This window comes from Bos grunniens, chromosome 4 (assembly GCF_055505025.1).
Source record: "Bos grunniens cultivar Pamir isolate PY7600 chromosome 4, Bosgru_T2T1.0, whole genome shotgun sequence".
In the NCBI taxonomy this organism is placed as follows: Eukaryota; Metazoa; Chordata; class Mammalia; order Artiodactyla; family Bovidae; genus Bos; species Bos grunniens.
The window spans coordinates 21,678,841-21,700,524 of record NC_141168.1 but is presented as its reverse complement, the minus strand read 5'-3'; the positions used below and the strand labels follow the sequence as shown (position 1 = coordinate 21,700,524).

At 39.7% G+C, this 21,684-nt stretch overlaps 1 protein-coding gene across 39 annotated transcripts in view; it reads left to right on the top strand.

The window, feature by feature from the left end:
- CALD1 (caldesmon 1) overlaps positions 1-21,684 on the top strand; it is a 231,504-nt gene that overhangs the window by 70,811 nt on the left and 139,009 nt on the right. For 37 of the 39 annotated variants that reach the window (XM_086395525.1, XM_086395509.1, XM_086395487.1 and 34 more), the window contains one exon: positions 358-398. The exons of the other annotated variants lie outside the window; for them this stretch is intronic. The gene's annotated coding sequence lies outside the window, so the exon portion shown is untranslated. The remainder of the gene's footprint in view (positions 1-357; positions 399-21,684) is intronic. 39 annotated transcript variants of the gene reach the window in all.

Here is a 21,684-nt window from a genome sequence, read left to right as displayed (position 1 = left end):
CTGGAATTTCTAGAATCATGTGTCTGAACAAGACATACAATTGATCGATTCAGTTGTCAAATGTGTTGCCCAACATTGTATAAATAAGGCATGTAGTAGACTGAGATTTTATTCTTCAGTTGAATGTCATATTATGGTGATTTTCATAAGAATTTTGACAAAATTGAATGTTATAATTTTTTTAAAGAAAGACGCTAACTAACACACTCCTGGAATGCTGTCAGTATTGAATAATTGTCTAAAGAGTGAAAGCTAACACTATAAATAATCTATGATGTGGATACTTCCTTATATAAAAGTATTTCAACTTTCTCAAACAGTGCCTCTAATCATCACCTTTTCAAACTTCCTTTCCAGATCTTAAAGCAACTTGTGCTACTTCATTTGAAGAGAATTAGGTATGTTTTATTGCATTTTTATTTATTTTTAATATAAATTTTTGAAATGTATTCCTTTATTTATTTGGCTGCTTTGGGTCTTAGTTGTGATACGTGGACTTAGTTGCCCTGCTGCATGTGGGATCTTAGTTCCTCTTCAGGGACTGAGCCCAAGTCCCCTGCATTGCGGAGAAGGCAATGGCACCCACTCCAGTACTTTTGCCTAGAAAATCCCATGGACGGAGGAGCCTGGTAGGCTGCAGTTCATGGGGTCACTAGAGTCGGACACGACTGAGCGACTTCACTTTCACTTTTCACTTTCATGCATTGGAGAAGGAAATGGCAACCCACTCCAGTGTTCTTGCCTGGAGAATCCCAGGGACGGGGGAGCCTGGTTGGTTGCCGTCTATGGGGTCACACAGAGTCGGACACAACTGAAGCGATGCAGCAGCAGCAGCCCCTGCATTGGAAGGCAGATTCTTAGCCACTGGACCACCAGGAGAGTCCCAATTGCATTTTTTATACTCGGCTTTCTATTTTGTGGTACAGTTGGTTGTGTCTGTCTCCCTGTTTAAATTCTTTGAAGACAAAAACTGTGCCTTCATTGACCTTTGTTTTGCTGCCTCTCCACTATGACTAGTACAGTACTTTATATATGGACACTCCAGACTCAGGTCAATAATTGTTGAGTTGCTTTGAGATGAAATTGTTGGGTAGGTTTTTAGAAAACTTCCTGTGTAACAGGCCTGTGACAAAGCTCAAATGTGATTGTGACAGAGAAAGTTTTGACACTATAAAGTTATAAACTGGTCTTCAGTTCAGTTCAGTTCAGTTGCTCAGTCGTATCTGACTCTTTGCGACCCCATGGACTGCAGCACACCAGGCCTCCCTGTCCGTCACCAACTCCCAGAGTTTACTCAAACTCATGTCCATTGAATCAGTGATGCCATCCAATCAACTCATCCTCTGTCATCCCCTTCTCCTCCCGCCTTTAATCTTTCCAAGCATTAGGGTCTTCTCCAAGGAGTTAGTTCTTTGCATCAGGTGGCCAAAGTATTGGAGTTTCAGCTTCAACATCAGTGCTTCCAATGAATATTCAGGACTGATTTCCTTTAGGATGGACTGGTTGGATCTCCTTGCAGTCCAAGGGACTCTCAAAAGCCTTCTCCAACACCACAGTTCAAAAGCATCAGTTCTTCGGCACTCAGCTTTCTTTATAGTCCAACTCTTACATCATCCAAACATGACTACTGGAAAACCCATAGTTTTGACTAGATGGGCCTTTGTTGGCAAAGTAATGTCTCTGCTTTTTAAAGACATTTTTCATCATTTAAGCTTCGAGCATGTGATACGTGACTGAATGGAATTCCTGGAGAAGTGTATTAACGTGTTCCAAAGAGCTGAATCCTGAGGAAAGGATTAGGAGTGCACCTTCAGAGATGCAGCCTAGTTTCAGCCCAGAGACCCCACAGGGACTGAGACAGAACTGTCTTTGAGTGTCTCCTGAGGAGGTACGGGTAGGCAGTGGACTGCTGCAGGGCAGGGGCTCTGGGTACAGTGCACCTGGGTATGGCTGGGTGCAGCAGACTTGGGTATGGCATAAGCCCTCTTGGAGGAGGTCGCCATTAACCCCACCATAGAGCTACTAGAACTTACACACGACTGGGAAATAGACTCTTGGCGGGCACAAACAGAACCTTGTGTGCACCAGGACCCAGGAGAAAAGAGCAGCGACCCCACAAGAGACTGACCCAGACTTGCCTGTGAGTGTCCAGGAGTCTCTGGCGGAGGCGTGGGTTGGTGGTGGCCTGCTGCAGGGTTGGGGGTACCGAGTATAGCAGTGTGTGCATGGGATCTTTTGAAGGAGGTCACCGTTATCTTCATTACCTCCACCAGAGTTTGGCCTCAGGTCAAATAACAGGGAGGGAACACAGCTCCGCCCTTCAACAGAAACTGGTGTTAGTGGTTATTATCATATTTCTTTGGAAGGGATGATGCTAAAACTGAAACTCCAGTACTTTGGCCACCTCATGTAAAGAGTTGACTCATTGGAAAAGACTCTGATGCTGGGAGGGATTGGGGGCAGAAGGAGGAGGGGACAGCAGAGGATGAGATGGTTGGATGGCATGACTGACTCGATGGACGTGAGTCTGAGTGAACTCCAGGGGTTGGTGATGGACAGGGAGGCCTGGCGTGCTGTGATTCATGGGGTCGCAGAGTCGGACATGACTGAGCGACTGAACTAAACTGAACTGAACTGATCATACCCATCTGTAGATTGGAAAGTTTAACTTTGGAGCCCTTAAGCAAAAATTCTAGAAAGTCTCCATTTATCCCATTTATCCATTATCATTTACTAATCTCTGTGGGTCATCCTATCAACCCCAACTGTCCCCTCATCTATGTTCCTTGAAATGCCAGAGTTGCTAAAGGCTTGGGGAAGGTTTGGTTTTCACATTATCTTCTTATGTACACCCTGACATCATCTCAAAAGTACAATTGGTATAATACTTACATAAAAGGTGTTTATGAGGACAAAATCAAACAAGTAACTAAAGACTTAAGCACTCAATATGCTTCCCAGATGGCTCAGCAGTAAAGGAGACATGGGTTCGATCCCTGGTCAGGAAGATCCCCTGGAAAAGGAAATGGCAATCCATTCCAGTATTCTTACCTGGGAAATCCCATGAATGGAGGAGCCTGGCAGGCTGCAGTCCACGAGGTCACAAGGAGTTGAACATGACTTAGAGACTAAACAGCAACAGCAAGCACTCAGTAGAATGAGTACAGAATAGATATTTGCATGTTTCACAGATTTTACACGGCAGCACACATCTGCTTGAAAAGTAAAAAATCCAGCCCTTTAGATGACTGATTCCAAATTGTCAAACATTAGGTATCTTGTCATCTACATCTGGTTGATAGAATGTGAATCCTCCCCCACACCCCCCCCTCCTTTTTTTTTTGCCAGATGGCTTCAGCCATAGATAAAGCATGGACTTTTCCATGTTTCACATGGTACTTGATGTTGTAGAATTCAGTTTTCGTGCTGTTCTTTTCTCCCCTCTTGCTATTGCCTGGATCTCATTAGAAACCATTAGTGATGTAATACTAAACCTATGGAATCTTAAACATGCTTTTAAAATCCTGCGGAATAAAGATGTCTCCTACCAAACCAAAAATGCAGTGGGAATAGACAAAGTTACATTTCTTTAAGAAAAAATGACTCATTTCATAGTTTCCAAACTGTTTTGACTGAAGCCTCTCAAAATAAACTTTCTGCAATATGCAGCCTTTGATGTCTGACTTTGAAAAAAAAATCATTTCTAAAGATACAATTCAGTCTTTTTTGGGTGTTCATGTATTTTTGCAGATTAACCTACTTTTATTTCAACCAGTGAATGACACAATATTAAATAGCCATCAGACTAAAAAAGAAAAGTATGTTTGAAGTGGTCTTAACTCCTACGTAAACCAAATGTAAAGAACATGCCATATGACTTTTTAAATTACCACAAAAATAGAATTTCCAGAACATTACCAGAAAGGGGATTTGGTCCATTAAGAATAACAAAACAGTGTAGATGTCATGAAAGTGGAAGATTAGGAGTGCAGTTAAGCTTAGTAATGATATTTTTGATTCATATGCTATTTCCTCGGCTAGGCAACATTTTTAATTTTTCACAGTCCTGAACCTTAATCCTTAAAGGGTAATTCAAGTTTCGGAGCTTACATGCCGCAATTTGTTTGGGGTGGCGATTTGCCATTGACTTGCCTCCGGCTTCTTTCATGCTCTTCCTTGGGGGACTCAAAGGTGGTCATTTATTAAGTCCAGGTCTACATACGGCCACTGAAATAACTGGCTTTCAATCAAACCTTTATAAAAAATCCAAACAGCCCGTGCTTGTGCAGTTGATCAGATTGATTTAAGACATCAGTTGCTTCTGTGCAAACAACAGTGAATGAAATAACTGGGTAACTGAACAACCTTTTCTTTCTTTCTTTAATTCTTTTTTTTTTCTTTTTGAATGTTTCCCTTTGGAGCGGTGGGAAGGAGCTAGACTAAGACGTGCATTCTAGTTCCAACTCTTCCACCTCTGTCTGATGCTTGGCAAGTTCCTTAACCTCTCAAACCTGTACTTTCTCATCTACAAGTAGACAGAAAAAACACTCTCCTCATGGGTTTGTCTGAAACATTAAAAAAGAGATGTATGGCATTTGACACACACTTAGCATATGGTAAATATAAATTTCTTTCCAGTTGCCTGAATGGCATATACATAGCATCTTCTGCTTTTTCCACTTTCCACTTTAATGATAACTTCTCAATAAAAAAGTGAAGAGAATATTTGACACTCAAGTCATTAGACTCAAGTCATTCATATCAGAATCTAAGATATCTCTCACTTGGTCAAATTCAAGCTCTATAGCCTGATGTCTGAGATAATGGCAAGAAGGGACTATTGTTGGAATTTATGTTATATTATGAAACCTGTGCATCCTCTAGAACTTAATGTTATCTTCAAGCCTTCTTTTTCTTTCCTTTGTTTGGCCCTTTTAAGTCTAGTATCCAGTAATATCTCTAGACTCTTCTTGAACCTATATGCATTTTCAGCCTGGTACCAGCACTGCAAGTAATGTTTTCCAAGTGTTTACTACCCATAATTTGAAGAGGTTCTTCTATTATTTGGCCTGAAACTGTCATTTCAAAGCATCAAAACTGAGATAAAGCAGGGAATGGGAGATGGGAAAAGGGCAAGGCAACTAATATTTATAAGATGACAGAAAGTTTAATAGAAAATGAATGGGGTCGTACATTCTGGTAGGCTTGGATTTCATTCCAGCTCTGTTTCATTCTACTTCATAGGGTTGTTAAGAGGATGCTATGTACCCAGTTAAAACAAATCTGCTTTGCAAACTTTGCTAATGCTAGTAGACAGTTAATTTTGGATTCCTTCTTTCAAATCATTTACTTTAATGAGTAATTAAGGGAACTTCTCTTGTGATCCAGTGGTTAAGTCACTGTGCTTACCCTGCAGTGGGTGCAGGTTTGATCCTTGGTCTGGAGATTAAGATCCCACATACGATGTGGTGTGGCCAAAAAAGAAAAAGTAACTAGGGTAGTTTACGGTCTTTAAATTGCTATAAAATGTCTAAGTATTAAAGAGGGAGAGAAATTAGTATTGTTTTCTCTGTAAAGCATCTGCCTACAATGCAGGAGACCCAGGTTCTATCCCTTGGGTCAGGAAGATCCCCTGGAGAAGGAAATAGCAACCCACTCCAGGACTCTTGCCTGGAAAATCCCATGGACGGAGAAGCATGGTAGGCTACAATCCATGGGGTCGAAAAGGGTCAGACATGACTGAGCAACTTCACTTTCTTTCTCTGTGTAAAGATAATTTCCTAGCCTAACTTTCAGATTTGTAGAAAGTGAAAGTCGTTCAGCCGTGTCCTACTCTTTTCAACCCCATGGACTATACACGTTCATGGAATTCTCCAGGCCAGAATACTGGAGTGGGTAGCCAGCCCTTCCCTTCTCCAAGGGATCTTCCCAACCCAGGGATGGGACCCAGGTCTCCCACATTGCAGGTGGATTCTTTACCAGCTGAGTAAAGACCAGCTGAGTAAGTCTTATATATATTATTTCCACCCCCACCCCTTGAATTATTGCTAACCACTTTTATTGCTAAGGGCATCTGCTCTAATACTTTAACATAGTGGGTCTCACACTTTAACACTGGGATCATCTGGGGGACTTGTAAAACACAGTGCCAGGCCCCTTCCCCTGTCTCTAATTCTGTAGGTGTGAGGAGGGGCCCCAAAGTTCCACAGTTTTGAGTAAATTTCTATATTATACTGATGCTGCTGGTCTGAGGACTACATCTTGAGGACCACTAGGGTGGTATTTGGAGAAGGCAATGGCACCCCACTCCAATACTGTTGCCTGGAAAATCCCATGGACGGAGGAGCCTGGTAGGCTGCAGTCCATGGCGTCGCTCAGAGTCGGACACGACTGAGCGACTTCACTTTAACGTTTCCCTTTCATGCATTGGAGAAGGAAATGGCAACCCACTCCAGTGTTCTTGCCTGGAGAATCCCAGGGACGGGGGAGCCTGGTAGGCTGCCATCTCAGGGGTCGCACAGAGTCAGACGTGACTGAAGCGACTTAGCAGCAGCAGCAGCAGGGTGGTATTTTGTTCTAGATAACCATCAAACCCCAAGAGCTAGGTTTCAAGTTGTGCCCAGGTGGCAATAACCTTCCCATGTCAAAGAAAAGAGAAAGGTGATTGGGAGGATCAAGGTTTCCTGTGTGGCAGGCCTTCCTCAGGGTGAAAGTTCTCATTCTTTCTGAGACAATCTCTTACTTTTAGCTGGATTTCAAGAAAAACGTGAGAAGCAGGAACTAAATCTTTATTAGGTAGTGTCAGTCGCTGAGTCGTGTCCAACTCTTTGTGACCCATGGACTACAGCACACCAGGCTCCTCTGTCCATGGAATTCTCCAGGCAATAATATGGAAGTGGGCTCCATTCCTTTCTCTGGGGGAATCTACCCAACCCAGGGGTAAAACCCAGGTTTCCTGAATTACAGGCAGATTCTTTACCATCTCAGACACTTGAGCCACCGTGGAAAACCTTATAAGGTATAGGCAGGCCTAAGTTTGCTGTGTGTATAATGTGTGTATTCTTTCAGAATAAGATGGAGATTTCTTTTTTACTGAAGTCATTTGGAGTGGATTATTGATCTATTCAATTTATAAAATTATATTCAATCGTACAATTAAAGAAAAGACCTCTATTTGCAAAATAGCCCAAAGTCATTTTATACTTACAAAAACAAATGATCGTGGCACTTCCTGTAGATAAATCTTCCTAATGATTTATGAATCATTAATAGCTCAATTCTTAGACCCAGGTATTAGAGTTAAGTGTTGTATCTGAGAGAGGATAACTCCACAGACTAACCAGAGGAGATAGGACAGGTTGGAGAGAAACAAATGCATCATTTCTAGATTCTTCACCGACTATCTTTTCATCCAAAGTTTCATTGTCACCATTTTAATTAAGATTTCAAGAATCACCAAACTTATTTCCTCCCTGACCCATCTCATTCTAGACACTGATTGTGAATCTTTCCAAACTATCATTTATATTTAAAAACCCTAATTCCTACTGACTGTTCCAAGAATAAAGTGTGAAATGGATATCCAAGGACATAATCAATACAGCATGTTTCCCCAACACTCCCAGCCATACTTTTGAAAGTGCTCGCTCATGAATTTAACTTGCGTGTTTCTGCTCAAATGGCTTTGCTCTGTTCCTGAGCAAGAGTGGAATATCCTCACTCCTTTTTTTTCTAGTTATCCTGAATCTTAACTCTACCCTGAGAGCCAATCTTCTCTGTGAAGTCTCTTCTGAGTACTGTGTGTATGTGTGTGTTATGTGTGTGTGTGTGTGTGCGTGTGTGCTCAATCATTCAGTTGTGTCCAACTCTTTGCAACTCTGTGAACCATAGTCTGCCAAGCTCCTCTGTCCATGGAATTTTTCCAAGAAACAATACTGGAGCAGATTGCCACTTCCTACTCCAAAGGATCTTCCCAACCCCGGGATCAAACCCGCAACTATTGCATCTCCTACCTTGGCAGACAGATTGTTTACCACTGTGCCCCCTGGGAAGCCTTCCTGAATACTGTGGGTCATCTAATCCATAAATAGCAGAGCTCTTCCAATACACCCTTCATCCTTTTACCCTTGAGGGACTTGAGGTCTGCAGAGTTCATGACTTGCCCAAAGTCCCGTGACTAGTTAGCAGTGTCACCAGAACCTAAAATTGAGGCCATTTAACATCTAGCCAGTACTTTCCATTACACAGCGACAGTTGTCCGAATTATTTAAACTAATCATAACCTTTTTTGTATTGTTGATTAATTGTTCATCATAAGTATGTAACCTGGAAATGACAAAGCTCTTCCTGGGTTATTGGGGCCTCAATCTCCATATTTCTAGGAATCCTCAAGAAAGAGAGTGCTGGGAATGCCTATGTTTTCCAGTCACCTCCTGCTCCAAATTCCTGTCATCCTCTTAGAATTTTCCACCCTTCCCTATCTCTCTCGGCTTCACCCTATGCATGGAAAAACTCCTTTTTTCCTGATTCCCACAAAACTGTGCTGTTTAATAGACTCTGATGAATGGTTTGAGGTGTTAGAAGGACATCATGGTACAGCCCAAACTGGATCACAGTTTAAAAGAAAATGTTAGACATGGTGGCCAGTGGGGCCTAAGGAGGAAGAGGGCAAATGAAAAGTTACCTGAGACTGGAATGGCTGCAGGGGTAAAAATCAGCTTTTTAACTCTTTGCCTAATTCTCTCCCAAGCAACTTGGGGGTGGGAACATTGTTCCCCTTTTACAGAAACAAAAATAGATCAAAGTGTTCAATTTACATAAAACAAAACAGTCATCTGCCCTGGGCTTATGCTCTTAGTAGCTCTAAGTCACAACAAAAATGTTGACGTTAGTTTTTCTTTAACTTGGGCCAGACTGAATTTTTAGGCAGCACGCCATTCCTCAATGACCAAGGCAAATTTCCGAGGTCAATGGTATATTTTTCCCTTTGAATTTCTGCACAGGTAGTTAGGAAAAAGCCTCGCGCAGGAGTGTGCAGAACGCCCTGAGATTAGGAAGAGAACAGATGCAGAACGTGGGAGCTTGCTGACGTTTACCGGGTGTTTCCTTCATGGCGGGTGTCATACTGCCATGTGAGATCTCACTTAGTTCCCACAACAACCGTGCAAAATAGATGCTTCCCATTTTTACGGAGAAATTAAAACAGTCCGCAAAAGTCATCCAGCCAGTAAGTGGCAGATCTGCAGTGCAGATCCAGGTCTGTCTGCCTCTAAAACATTTCTCATGCCTCAAAACAGCCGAAGAAATTGCAGTGCCTGATCAGATGACAACTGTAGCAGGCCAGGCACAAAAGTTTATGAACAAAGAAAACAGTAGTGGGAATGGAAACAAGGAAGCCCTCATGACTGAAACAGCCCAAGGAGAGTTCTCAGATTTGATGACTATTCATTTGTGGACTTCCCCGATGGCTTAGCTGGTAAGCTGGTAAAGAACCCACCTGCCAGTCCAGAAGATACAAGAGACATGGGTTCAGTCCCTAGGTTGGGAAGATCCCTTGGAGAAGGAAATGCAACCCATTCCAGTATTCTTGCTTGGAGATTCCCATGGATCAAGGAGCCTAGCAGGCTTCAGTCCATGGGGTCCCTAAGAGTCGGACACGACGGAGCACACACACATGTGTATTGTATTTGTGATGAGAGAAAGGGTGAATTTAACACAGTATTGATATCTATAGCTGAGTACCAGGAGTAAGAAGCAGAGATGTCAGTCAGAGATGTTGTTTGCAGAAGATAATGAATGATAAATCCATGATGGGAAATGGTAAATTTTCTTTCATCCTTTCTTCTGTGTGAAGCTATTTGATTTTACACAAACTCAGAGGCCCTCCTACAGAATCTTAATTGGGTATGCTCAGTCACTCAGCCTTTATAACCCAAGAAGGGCAACGTATTCAATGTACTATCACTGAGAGCCTTCTTGGGCAACTTTTATTTATTCGTCTTGCCTGTGAGTGGGCAAGGCGGGCAGGTATCTGGTTTTTGTTACTGCGCAGAAGTCCTTACAGTTTTGTTGATGTGAACGGATAAGTACTAGCATCTGAATGGCAATTACTCTATGTCTAAACAGAGGACTCTGTGGCAGTTTTCTTACTAAAAAGTTGTTAAATTTGGCAATCCTCACTCTGTTCCAGTCATACATTTTCTTAGCCATATTAGGTTATATGGAAATAAGCCAGTATCATGGCTGGTGTATGAGCAGTTTTTCTGTACCAAGGCAGTTTTCTGGAGAGCCTTTTCTCATTAGTTTAAAAGGAAAAGAGGCAAATGTGGCTCAGAGTATATTTTGATATATGGCTGGAAAGAAAAATAAAATCTTGCCAATCCCAAAAAATATTAGGAATAGCAACTGAGACCAAAATCAGATTTTTAACCTTGAAGACTTGGGAATTTATTTGCTTTTGGGTATTTGGGTATTTATTTGCTTCTTAATGAAGGGCTGTATCAATTTATTAAAAGTCCAACTAACCTTATCACAGATGCGGAGGAAGAGATTAGAACAAAGTCACACTGACTGTCTCATATTTTCTCTTGCTCTTGTTATCGCTCAGTCTCTCATGTTAGAAATTCAGCATCTGCGTTCTGGACCCACTACAGTCTGAGTAGTCATAGACATTGGACTTAATTTCATTGTTCACCAAATGGAGATGATATATTCTGTATCTCACAATGTTCTTATGAGAATCAAAGGACGTAATGCATGATTCAACCATTAACGATGGAAAGTATACTTTCTCTTCCAATCTACTTTTAGAGAAAAGTGTAGCAGCAGGTTATTTATCTGGTTGCTTTGGTATGGTTATCTCCCTTTCATTCAGAATTTAATCATATGCTATTTTGACATCTAATAAAAATTCATCCAAATATTCATTAATTTATTCAGTTTATTGAGGACTTGTTCAATGACAAACTTAGTAAATACTCTATCTGCAAATAGATAATAAACCTATAAATTAATTAATCTATAATTAATTGATTCCCTATCTTCTCACTGGATATTCTTTTGAAATATTGAGTGTTTCTTGGTCAATTATTCATTTTATACATATTTGTTGAGGGATCACTATATTTTAGGTAATTGCAAAGGGATCAATGGTTTTAAAAAAAAGCAGACAACCTTTATGGAGCTTTCAACCTGGTAGGAAAGACAAACATTAAATAAATACATAGACACCAAAACATAAATGTCATTACAAATTGTGATTGTACATGAAGATAAATAACAAGAGCCACAAAAAAAAAATAATATGAAGGGAAAAAATCTTAAAAATCTTCATAGCTAATATCTTTAATTTATATACCTCAGCAATATAAATGGATAAAATACTTAAAGCTTTAATCATGTGTCTTGTGGTTGTGCTATAACAAAAAAATCATGTTTTGTGAGTGTTGCAGAAACTTTGTCTTTGTGGGTTTAAGGAAAGCTAAGGGCTATCCAAGTGAGAAATGTGCTGGTATTACTAAGGAAAGGTAAGGGAATCATTTTAGTCTTAGAGAACAGCATGACCTAAGGCCTGCAAGATTTAGATCCATGCAAGAAACTGAAAGTCTGACCAAATCACAAAATTAGTGATGCAAGAGGAAACTGGAGAGTGAGGCAGGGACAGATCATAAATAGCAGCTGCAGGTTGTGTAAATAATTGAATCTATAATGTAAGCGCACTATGAAGCCATAGAGGTATTTTGAGCAGGGCAGTGATCCGATCAGATTAGTGTTTTTTAAAAAGGTCTTTATTTGCAGAAGGCCAGAAAATCTGAACAGAAAGATGTGTAAAGGAGTCTCCTGGAATGATCAGAAGAGATAACGTGGCTCGGATTAGAGCAGTAGCAATAATTATGAAGATAAATGGACTGCTTCTCTAAATATTCGGGAGGGAGAATCACTGGGCTTATTTATTGCATGGGGAGTAGTGGGGAATATACGGTGAGGACAAAGCGGCTGGAAAGACTCCCGAGTCAGGGCTCAAGCAGTCAGGTGAATGCTAGTGCCATATTTGAAGATGGGAAAACTCAGGAAATATGGATTATGTTCAGTTATTAACATATTCTTTTTGCTGAAAGAAAAAGGAGCAGTGCTTGAATGTTTTGAGTTGTAGAGAGGAAACAAAAGTATAAACTCTACCTTCACGGTATTTGCACGGTAAGCATTAAGCCCACTATTGACACTATTTGACTTCCCTGGGCTTCCCTGGTGGCTCAGACAGTAAAAAAAATCCACCTGTAATCTGGGGAGACCTGGGTTCAATCCCTGGGTTAGGAAGATTCCCTGGAGAAGGGAACGGATACTCACTCCAGTATTCTGGCTTGGAATTTCATGGACAGAGGAGCCTGGAAGGCTACACTCCGTGGGGTCGCAAAGACTCGAACATGACTGAGTGACTTTCACTACCAGACCTTCTCAAACCACCTCCTATGATGCTATGGGTTACCTCACTACTAGGGCTTATTCCCTCTCCTTTCTCCCACTGTGTGACTGTGTGTACCTACCTATAATGTGTTTGCTTACAGTACACTTTTGTGTGTATTTTGCTTATAATACACTTTTGAATTATCTCATTTCCCAAGACTTCAACTGGTCGGTCTTGAAAATAAGGTATTTGTTTGGTTTTTGGCTGTGCCAGGCCTCGGTTGTGGCATACCAGGCCTTTGCCGTGGCATCCAGGGTCCTTAGCTGCAGCACGTGGGATCTAGTTCCCTGACCAGGATTGAACCCAGGCCCCCTGCATTGGGAACATGAAGCCTTGGCCCACTGGGCCACCAAGGGAGTCTCCCAAAATTAGGTTCTTTAAAACAACTTTGGGAATGGGAAGTTGTTCTACAATCTTGGCAGTGCATGGATAACACTAGAGGTCTTTTCAATTTTGTCTTGCTATGAATATATTATTTGCTGTAACTCATCTGTGAGTATTTTGGTGGCATTGCAATTATTGTTCCAACTTTTCCAGCTGGTTATTTGAAAACAAGAATTCACATAAAGAAAATGTGATCAAGTTGATCCCTTGAGCATCACTACACCCTCTACATTACTTAACAATTAGAAACAAAGTGATTGAGATTTGGGGATTATGGTTTATATATAAGAATGACCATTACAATATTACTTATAACAGCCCAAACTTGAAATATATGCCCAGTCATAGGGGAATGATTATGTAAACCATGACATTGTTAATTAAGTTAAAAGAATGGTGTAGGAAAATATATGTAGGTGAAAAATATGAATACATAACATATTAAATTTGTTTTTAAAATACTATCGTATGTGTTAGTAAAGAGAACCAGAAGGAAATATATTTAAACTTTAAATCTCAGAGTAGGAGGGATTAAGAGACTTTAAAATTGTTCTCTACATATATTTCTATATTTTCTAAATTTTCTAGAGTGAAATTTATATTTGTATATTCTCCCTTTTGTTGTTGTCTTTTAGTCACTAAGTCATGTCTGACTCTTTTGTGACTCCATGGACTGTAACCCACCAGGCTCCTCAGTTCAGTTCAATTCAGTCACTCAGTCATATCTGATTCTTGGGGACTGCATGGACTGCAGCATGCCAGGCCTCCCTGTACATTACCAACTCCCAGAGTTTACTCAAATTCATGTCCATTGAATTGGTGATGCCATCCAACCATCTCATCCTCTGTTGTCCACTTCTCTTCCCGCCTTCAATCTTTCCCAGCATCAGGGTCTTTTCAAATGAGTCAGTTCTTCTCATCAGGTGGCCAAAGTATTGGAGTTTCAGCTTCAGCATCAGTCCTTCCAGTGAATATTCAGGACTGATTTCCTTTAGGATGGACTGGTTGGAGCTCCTTGCAGTCCAAGGGACTCTTGAAAGTCTTCTCCAACACCACAGTTCAAAAGCATCAGTTCTTCAGCACTCAGCTTTCTTTATAGTCCAACTCTTATATCCATACATGACTCCTGGAAAAACCATAGCTTTGACTAGATGGACCTTTGTTGGCAAAGTAATGTCTCTGCTTTTTAATAAGCTGTCTAGGTTGGTCATAGCTTTTCTTCCAAGGAGGAAGCTAGTGGATGTGATGAAATTCCAGTTGAGCTATTTCAAATCCTAAAATATGATGCTGTAAAAGTGCTGCACTCAATATGCCAACAAATTTGGAAAACTCAGCAGTGGCCATAGGACTGGAAAAGGTCGGTTTTTATTACATTACCAAAGAAAGGCAATGCCAAATAATGTTCAAACTACTGTACAATTGCACGTATCTCACACACTAGCAAAGTAATGTGCCGGGGTCCTGCCCCGGCTGATCCAGGGTATTCGAAGCGGGGACGGCAGTAATGCTCAAAATTCTCCAACCAGGCCAGGCTCCTCTGTCCATGGGATTTCCCAGGCTAAAACACTGGAGTGGGTTGCCATTTCCTTCTCCAGGGAATCTTCCTGACCCAGGGATCGAACCTGCATCTCCTGCATTGGCAGGCAGATTCTTTACCACTGAGACACCTGGAAAGCCCATATTCTCCATAATAAGATGTATATCTACAGAGCATTCAGAGATACATCTGACTTTACAGATTTAATGATCTGAAACCTTTTTCAACAGAGTAAAATAGAAATAAAAGTAGTCTTGACAAGCATCAGTCTTTCAGTCTGTCAATAAATAATTGATGAGTACTGCACAAGTTACATCCTTGGGGATGTAAAGTGATAAAATGTTACTCCTCACTCAAGGAACTTATAATCAAGTGCCTGCTCTCCTAGATTTGCCCCCTTCAGATTCAAATAGCCTAAAAACATAATAAGGACAATTTTTATTTTTGTCTCTGAGCTTTTCCTTTTGAGATACATCAGGAAATGAAAGGGCTCAGAGAGAGATAGAGGAAAAAACACTACCTGAGTAGCTTAAGTATCTATGCAGCCTCAATGCCATTTAAATCCTGGCTAAATTTAATGTTTTCCTCTCACATTTCTAGTATATTTCGTGTAATGTATTTGTAATTCTAACCAAAGTTCTAGGATGGCATTTGTATGCAAGCTTAGTTGTTCTGAATTATTCACAATCACTTATTTTTCATTCTTAGCAGTGATTTCTCATAATCTTATTTTGTGTTCCAAACATGTAAGAATTGTTGTCTCTGAAAAGTGCATTTTCTTTATAAAGCTGCAGGGTACGTTTTACATACATGTCAGCTCTATTCAGTCTTTATGTGCCTTTGTAATGCCAGAATTGCCATTTCAAAAGACAGAGAGCTACCCAGTATGAAATTATTTGGTGGTGGCAGTTGCCCAAAAGATTTTATTGAACTAATTTGTCTTTTTCATTTAATTCAATGAACTCAGCTATAAATGCTGTCCCTGATGAGGCTTCTCTTGGTATCTTTGTTGGCATATGAATAAAGACACTGCTGTTTAAAAAATGCTGTTCTTTAGAGATAAATTTACTATAGAATGTTAAATTTGAAATATTGTATTAATGTGAAAATGTGTTTTATTGATCCATCTGTATCTTCACTCCATGCTCCATTTGTTTAATCACACATAGATTTTTTTTTTTTTTTAAGAGATCAGCCTGGGTTTAAGTTTGTGGCTATAAAGGATTGAAGCTGAGGTATTGTCCACACAACCATCAACCATCTAATATAATTTCCAACGAAATTGTTAGTAACAGGCTTCAGTGAGATTCTGATTGCCCTATTTGTATCCAGTTTGAATCTGGTCCCAGAAAAAATGACCCTGGATAATAAGTCAAGATTTAGAAATAGAAAAGTCGGAACATCTAGAGACATCACACATATTTACTGAGAAACTAACATGTACTCAGAACTCCACAAAGCACTGGGGATATAGAAAGAAGAAGACATTAAGAAAGTAGATCATATGTTAAGGGCTTCTTAATCACAAATTTTTTTTTCAAGAACTCAAGCCAAAAAAAATAACAAAAAAGTGAAAAATAGTTTAATATTTTTACTTTTCTCACTAGGGAATTAGCTCAGTGAGGGCAGAGATCTTGTCAGCCTGTCTCTGCCTCATCCTTAGCAGTTTCCATTTCATAACTAGAAATAGAATCTCAAACTGGGCTGATGTTTTGTGTCATGATATAGGAATAGAAGGCGAGCAGATCTCGAGATATTTTTCTCCCTGTGTCATGTGTGAGGAATGATATTCACAGCGAAGTCTCACTCTCAGGAACACAGAGAAGAAGGCCTTTTCTTCCACCCAAGAAAGATTCCGAGAATGCAACTGAGTGAGAGTCAGGTTTACAGAGATAACCTTGACTCTTTCCTAATGGTTTAATGAAGAGTAAATCACATGTAACCTCAGATTTCTGATGACACTTCACGGGCAGTGATGCTGTGATTGAGAATTCATGTGGAAAACCTCTGGTGGGCCTCCGTACCTTGACAGATCTATTTAGATGTTCAGGTACTTTGAGGTTAAGATGATTACTTGAAGGATTTATCGATTGTAGCACTCCCCACACCATGTCATTACTGCAAAGACAGTGCAAATTGTAAGGGTAACAAAGAAGTAGTTCTCAGGATTGTTGTTTTGAAAATTTTTATCCCATGATACCAGTTGGGAGTCAAATAAATGGATTTATCTGTCCCCTAAAAATAAATATAGTGATCGATTTGTCTTAAAATAAAAAACAACCAACTCCTGCTGAATGAAATTGGTTGTTAAGTAACCAACTAGAGTCAGAGTAGTGTTCTACAAAGAGAAAAGATCTGGAGACCCGTATCTACTCACCACTAGCTGAGAGGCCTTGGACAAACCATTTAACTTCTCCAGGACTCTCTAGGTCCTGTTTATAAAATGTTTCCAATAATATTTATCTTACTGATATCCAGGGTTGACATGAAAATCATTTGGGAAAAGGAATATGACAGCTCTGTTTACTATAAAATTGCTTTTGTTTGTATTCTTAGTCCATTGATGATACCACTAGTCACTTGGAAATCAGTCCACAAATGACTGATCCCATTGATGATAGAAGCATAATTGCCTTGTGACCAACCACTTCATCCCTACCAAGCATTCCAGACATTTCAGTGCAAAAACAAGGTCTATGGGAAAAAGTCAAAAGGCAACTGATCAGAGGAATTCCACTGGCCCTTCCCAGGGCCCTGTGCACAAAATGGTCCCCTGTGCATTGTTATTTTGCTGTGTTTGCTGATGTTCACAGTTTCCAAGACAATCACAGACTGATAACTGGGGGGGTGATGATGAACAGAGACAGAGTGAGCATGATGTTATACCCATTTTCTGGTGCAAAGGCCCCTCTATCTCATCCATGGGGTTGCAGCCTTCACTGTCCACTCTTTGAGTTAAATGTGCAAATACATTATGCAGAGACTGAATTTTTAAATGCTGAGGAATGACATCAACCAGCAAATTTTTTTTTCAAGGCTACACACATTGATGGTTTTGTCTTTGTTACATGGGTAGGACAAATTGATTCTAGGTTCTAAGCCCTCAGTCCTACCACTGTTTACATTCCCGGTCAGACTTTTGTGCCTAAGGCTCTGAATCAGGTCTTGCCCTGGAGTGGAGGAGAAAGGTGGGCAGTGCTAGTTGATTACAACGTAGAGAAGAGGAACAGGTTCATTCCACTTTCAGTGTTATTTTGCTTTGTGGCTTTGCTCATCTTGAGCAACCAGCCATACAAAAAATGTGTAATATACAGTCCTTGAATTTTAATCAGTAGTAAAAGGAACACTAGTAAAAGTTCTAAGAATACTGTAAACAAAGTACATATTATATAATAGAAACAAGAATATTGATTCACAAAATCAATAAAGTGGGCTCAAATTTTCCACTGAGCTGACTGAATTGAATAAATAATCCAATTGCTTTGATTACCACACTGCTTCTTTCTGAATATCCAAAAGTCCTGAGTACTGAGATTGTAATAAACTGAGAGTCTAGTGGAACTACTGGGTTTGGTTTAATGAATTGTAACTAAACTTACAATTATCCAACTTATTCTATATGCCTGAAGTTTACTGCACAGCAAATATTTACAAGTTATTCACCTTGCATAGCAAGGATGTTGGAAAAACAGAGCCCTGCTGGTAGGAATATCAAATGGGGCAGCCACTTTGGAGAAATGTCTTATAGTCCCTCAAACAATTGAACATAGAATTACCGTATGACCCTGCAATTCCACTCCCAGGTATATGCCCAAGAGAAATGAGAACATATGTCTGTGCAAAAACCTGTACACAAATGTTTATACCAACATTATTCACAATAGGCAAAAGAAGCAAATAACAAAACATCCATCAACAAACAAAATGGATAAGTAAATTGTGATGTATTCATACAATGGAATATTATTTGGCCATAAAAAAGAATGAAATGCTGATACATGCTACCATATGGATGAACCTTGAAAACATTGTGGCAAGTGAAATAACTCAATCACGAAAGACCACATGTTGTATGGTTCTATTCACATGAAATGTTCACAACAGAGGACTTTATAGAAACAAAACATAGTTTAGTGGTTGCTTAGGGCTGGAAGATATAGGGGATATTATGGTGGGTGGGGAGATGGCTAAGATTGTGGTGATGATTGCACAAATCTGAATGTATTAAAACTATTGATTTACACACTTAAACAGATAAATTCTCTGACATGAATTGTGTGGTGTGTGAACTATATCTTAATAAAACTGTTATTTAAAAATAAAGTAATACCTGATAAATAAAATATACTCAATTGAAAAATAAAGAAACCACAAATAACCACATAGGCAGATGAGTGCCACAAAGACTGTATGCTTTGGAGATTTTAATGTATGTAAAAATTAAGTGTACCATTTAATATTACTCATGAGAGCCCCGTTATTTAAGAGTGCCTTACAAATAATATAAACAAACACCAGTGCTTGTTGATAATGATAATAATGGTGGTGGTGATGCTGATGTTTATGAAGATGATGCTGACAAAAACAATGCCAAGTCCACAATCTTTGGACTTCTAAAAATATCTACATTAGGTTTTTCCTGATGGGAGGCTGTTAAACGAAATGCCAGGTGCAGGCACACCATGATTCTGTAAAGAGAAAGATTGCATTTTTCTTAGGAATTAATGTCTCATATGTTTGTAGCCACGGGAAGCTTATCAAACACTGACGTCAGCTACTTTCCCATGAGAAGCTCAGAAATTTCATAATACCATAAATTACTTTCGCTTTCCTGCTTGCTTCAGACAAGTAGAGAACTTTTCATAAAGCTTAAAAATAAACATCTAACCCTCACCCTGCCACGGACACATTCTTAAGGCTTCTCTGATCAGAAATTATCTTGCCTCTAAAAATTCACCCTTATTCTTCTATTAACAATTGAAAAATCTTGGCCAATGCAAATAACATAATGGATTATTCCTATTCAAAAATTGTCCAAGAAAAAAAGAGGAAAGACTGCAGCAAATAGGAACCATTTTACAATATCAAAGCCCTTCTTTTGTACCATTATGTGATCTTGTTCTGTTCAAATAAGAATTTTTTTCATCTTCATACTTGTACAAAATTGGCTCCTCTGTGAACAAAAATACAAGCTGTATCTTTGGCTTCCCATGAAATTTGAAGGGGAATTCAGAAAAACTTCCTTGGCTGCCTTGGCTAGTCCTGGCCATCTAATAAAAATAAGCTAAGGGTTGATTAATTCTTCTTTCCAGATAGAGAATAACAAAAGGAGGAGGAAAAGAAAGGGGTGATATTCATTGGGAGCCTATAGCATTCTAGATTCAGTAATGGACGCTTTATATGTTATCTCATTCACTCACTCACTCACCAGTGAACTTTTACAGAGTATTATATGTCATGGAATTTACTAAATGCTTGGGATAGAATTATGAGTAAGACCATTCCTTGCCATCAAGATGCTCATGCTCATACATACACTATCACCTGTAAAACAAATTATTAATAGCAAGTGGGAAGCAGCTGTATAGCAAAGGGAGCTCAGCTTGATGCTCTGTGATGACCTAGAGGGGTGGGATGAGAGCTAGGTGGGAGGGAGGCTCAAGAGGAAGAGGATATATGTGTACATATAGTTGCTTTACATTGTTGCACAGAAGAAACTACCACAACACTGTAAGGCAATTATACTCTAATTTTCTAATTGTAAAATAAATTAAAAGAAGCCCATGCACATAAGATGACAGCCCACTGTGGCAATGCCTCCATAGCAACATTAACAAAATACTACATAGGCACAGATGAGTAAAAGCCCTTCAAAGCAGTTATTATTATCCTCATTTTAAAATAGACTCTGCTGTGCATGCATGCTAAGTTGCTTAAGTTGTGTCCAACTCTGTGACCCTATGGACTATAGCCCACCAAGCTCCTCTGTCCATGGAATTCTCCAGGCAAGGATACTGGAGTGGGTGGCTGCCATCCCCTTTTCCAGTGGATCTTCCCAACCCAGGGATTGAACCCACATCTCTTATGTCTCCTGCACTGGCAGGCAAATTTCTTTACCACTAGGAAAAATAAGTAACTGATACCTAAGCTCATATATCTCTCTTAAGACCTCACAGCCTGTCTTCTTTCACAATTCCATGCTGCTTTTAAGGGAAAGACATTTCCAACCCGACTGAATACTGTAAAGCTTTGTTAGCAATCCAGGGAAACTGTTTGTTGCAGAATGCCAAGACAATTTTTACTTTCATTGGGTAATTGACTTTTTCTTGAATTATAAGAGCAATTTCCTTACTCTCTTGCTTTATTTAGTCTGCTTGGTAGCTAAATTCCTAACATAGTATTCTGTTGATACATGTTGTCCCTCTTATCTACTAGTTTATACAAATAGCTCTGTATATCCATATGCATAATCTCATAAGAATATGAAAAATGCATCCTACAAAAATCAAGAGATTCTCCCACAGGCATAAAAATTTACACTGAAATACAAGCACATTATAGGCAAGTGTTACTCAAGATACACAGGCAAAGACTTAAATGGAAACAAACAGTTGAAGCAACTGAAGGGGAAACTTTGTGCAAGAACTTAAGGTACACGGAGTCTGAGTGAACTCGGGAAGCTGGTGATGGACAGGGAGGCCTGGCTGTGCTGCGATTCACGGGGTCGCAGAGTCGGACACGACTGAGCGACCGAACTGAACTGAAAGCACTGGAGATAGATTTGGGAAGAGCAGTGGTGGAAAGTGAAGAGGAGACACCGCGGTTAGTGAGCAAGGGTCTGAATGCACTGCGAGGTTTTAGAGCATCTTAAGATGATAAGTAGTCCCTGTATTTGAATTGCTTTGGTATGGGCCACTTGCAAAAACATTCAATATTTCCCTTCTAAGATATAGTAAGCCAAAATATATATGTGGAAAGTTCACTAAGTCATTGGTAAATAATCCAGTGTTGACTTTTAATTTAGAAATAACTGGCCAAATTGATCCCAGCCTTCCCGACTGCGACTTTCCCCCTACAGAGTACATTCATTTGTATTCCTTTTTTGTTTTCTCTCAGTGTTTGTCTTTCTTTTTATTTTCCTGCTCTAACATATAGTAATATATGACTGGGAATATTAAATTTTCATAATTGTATATATTTTGAGCTCATAAATTCCCTTTAGTTGTCATCTTTCCAGATTGAGGCTTCATCTTTTTCTATTCACATGTTATTAAAATACTCTTTTTATTGATGTGTAGCA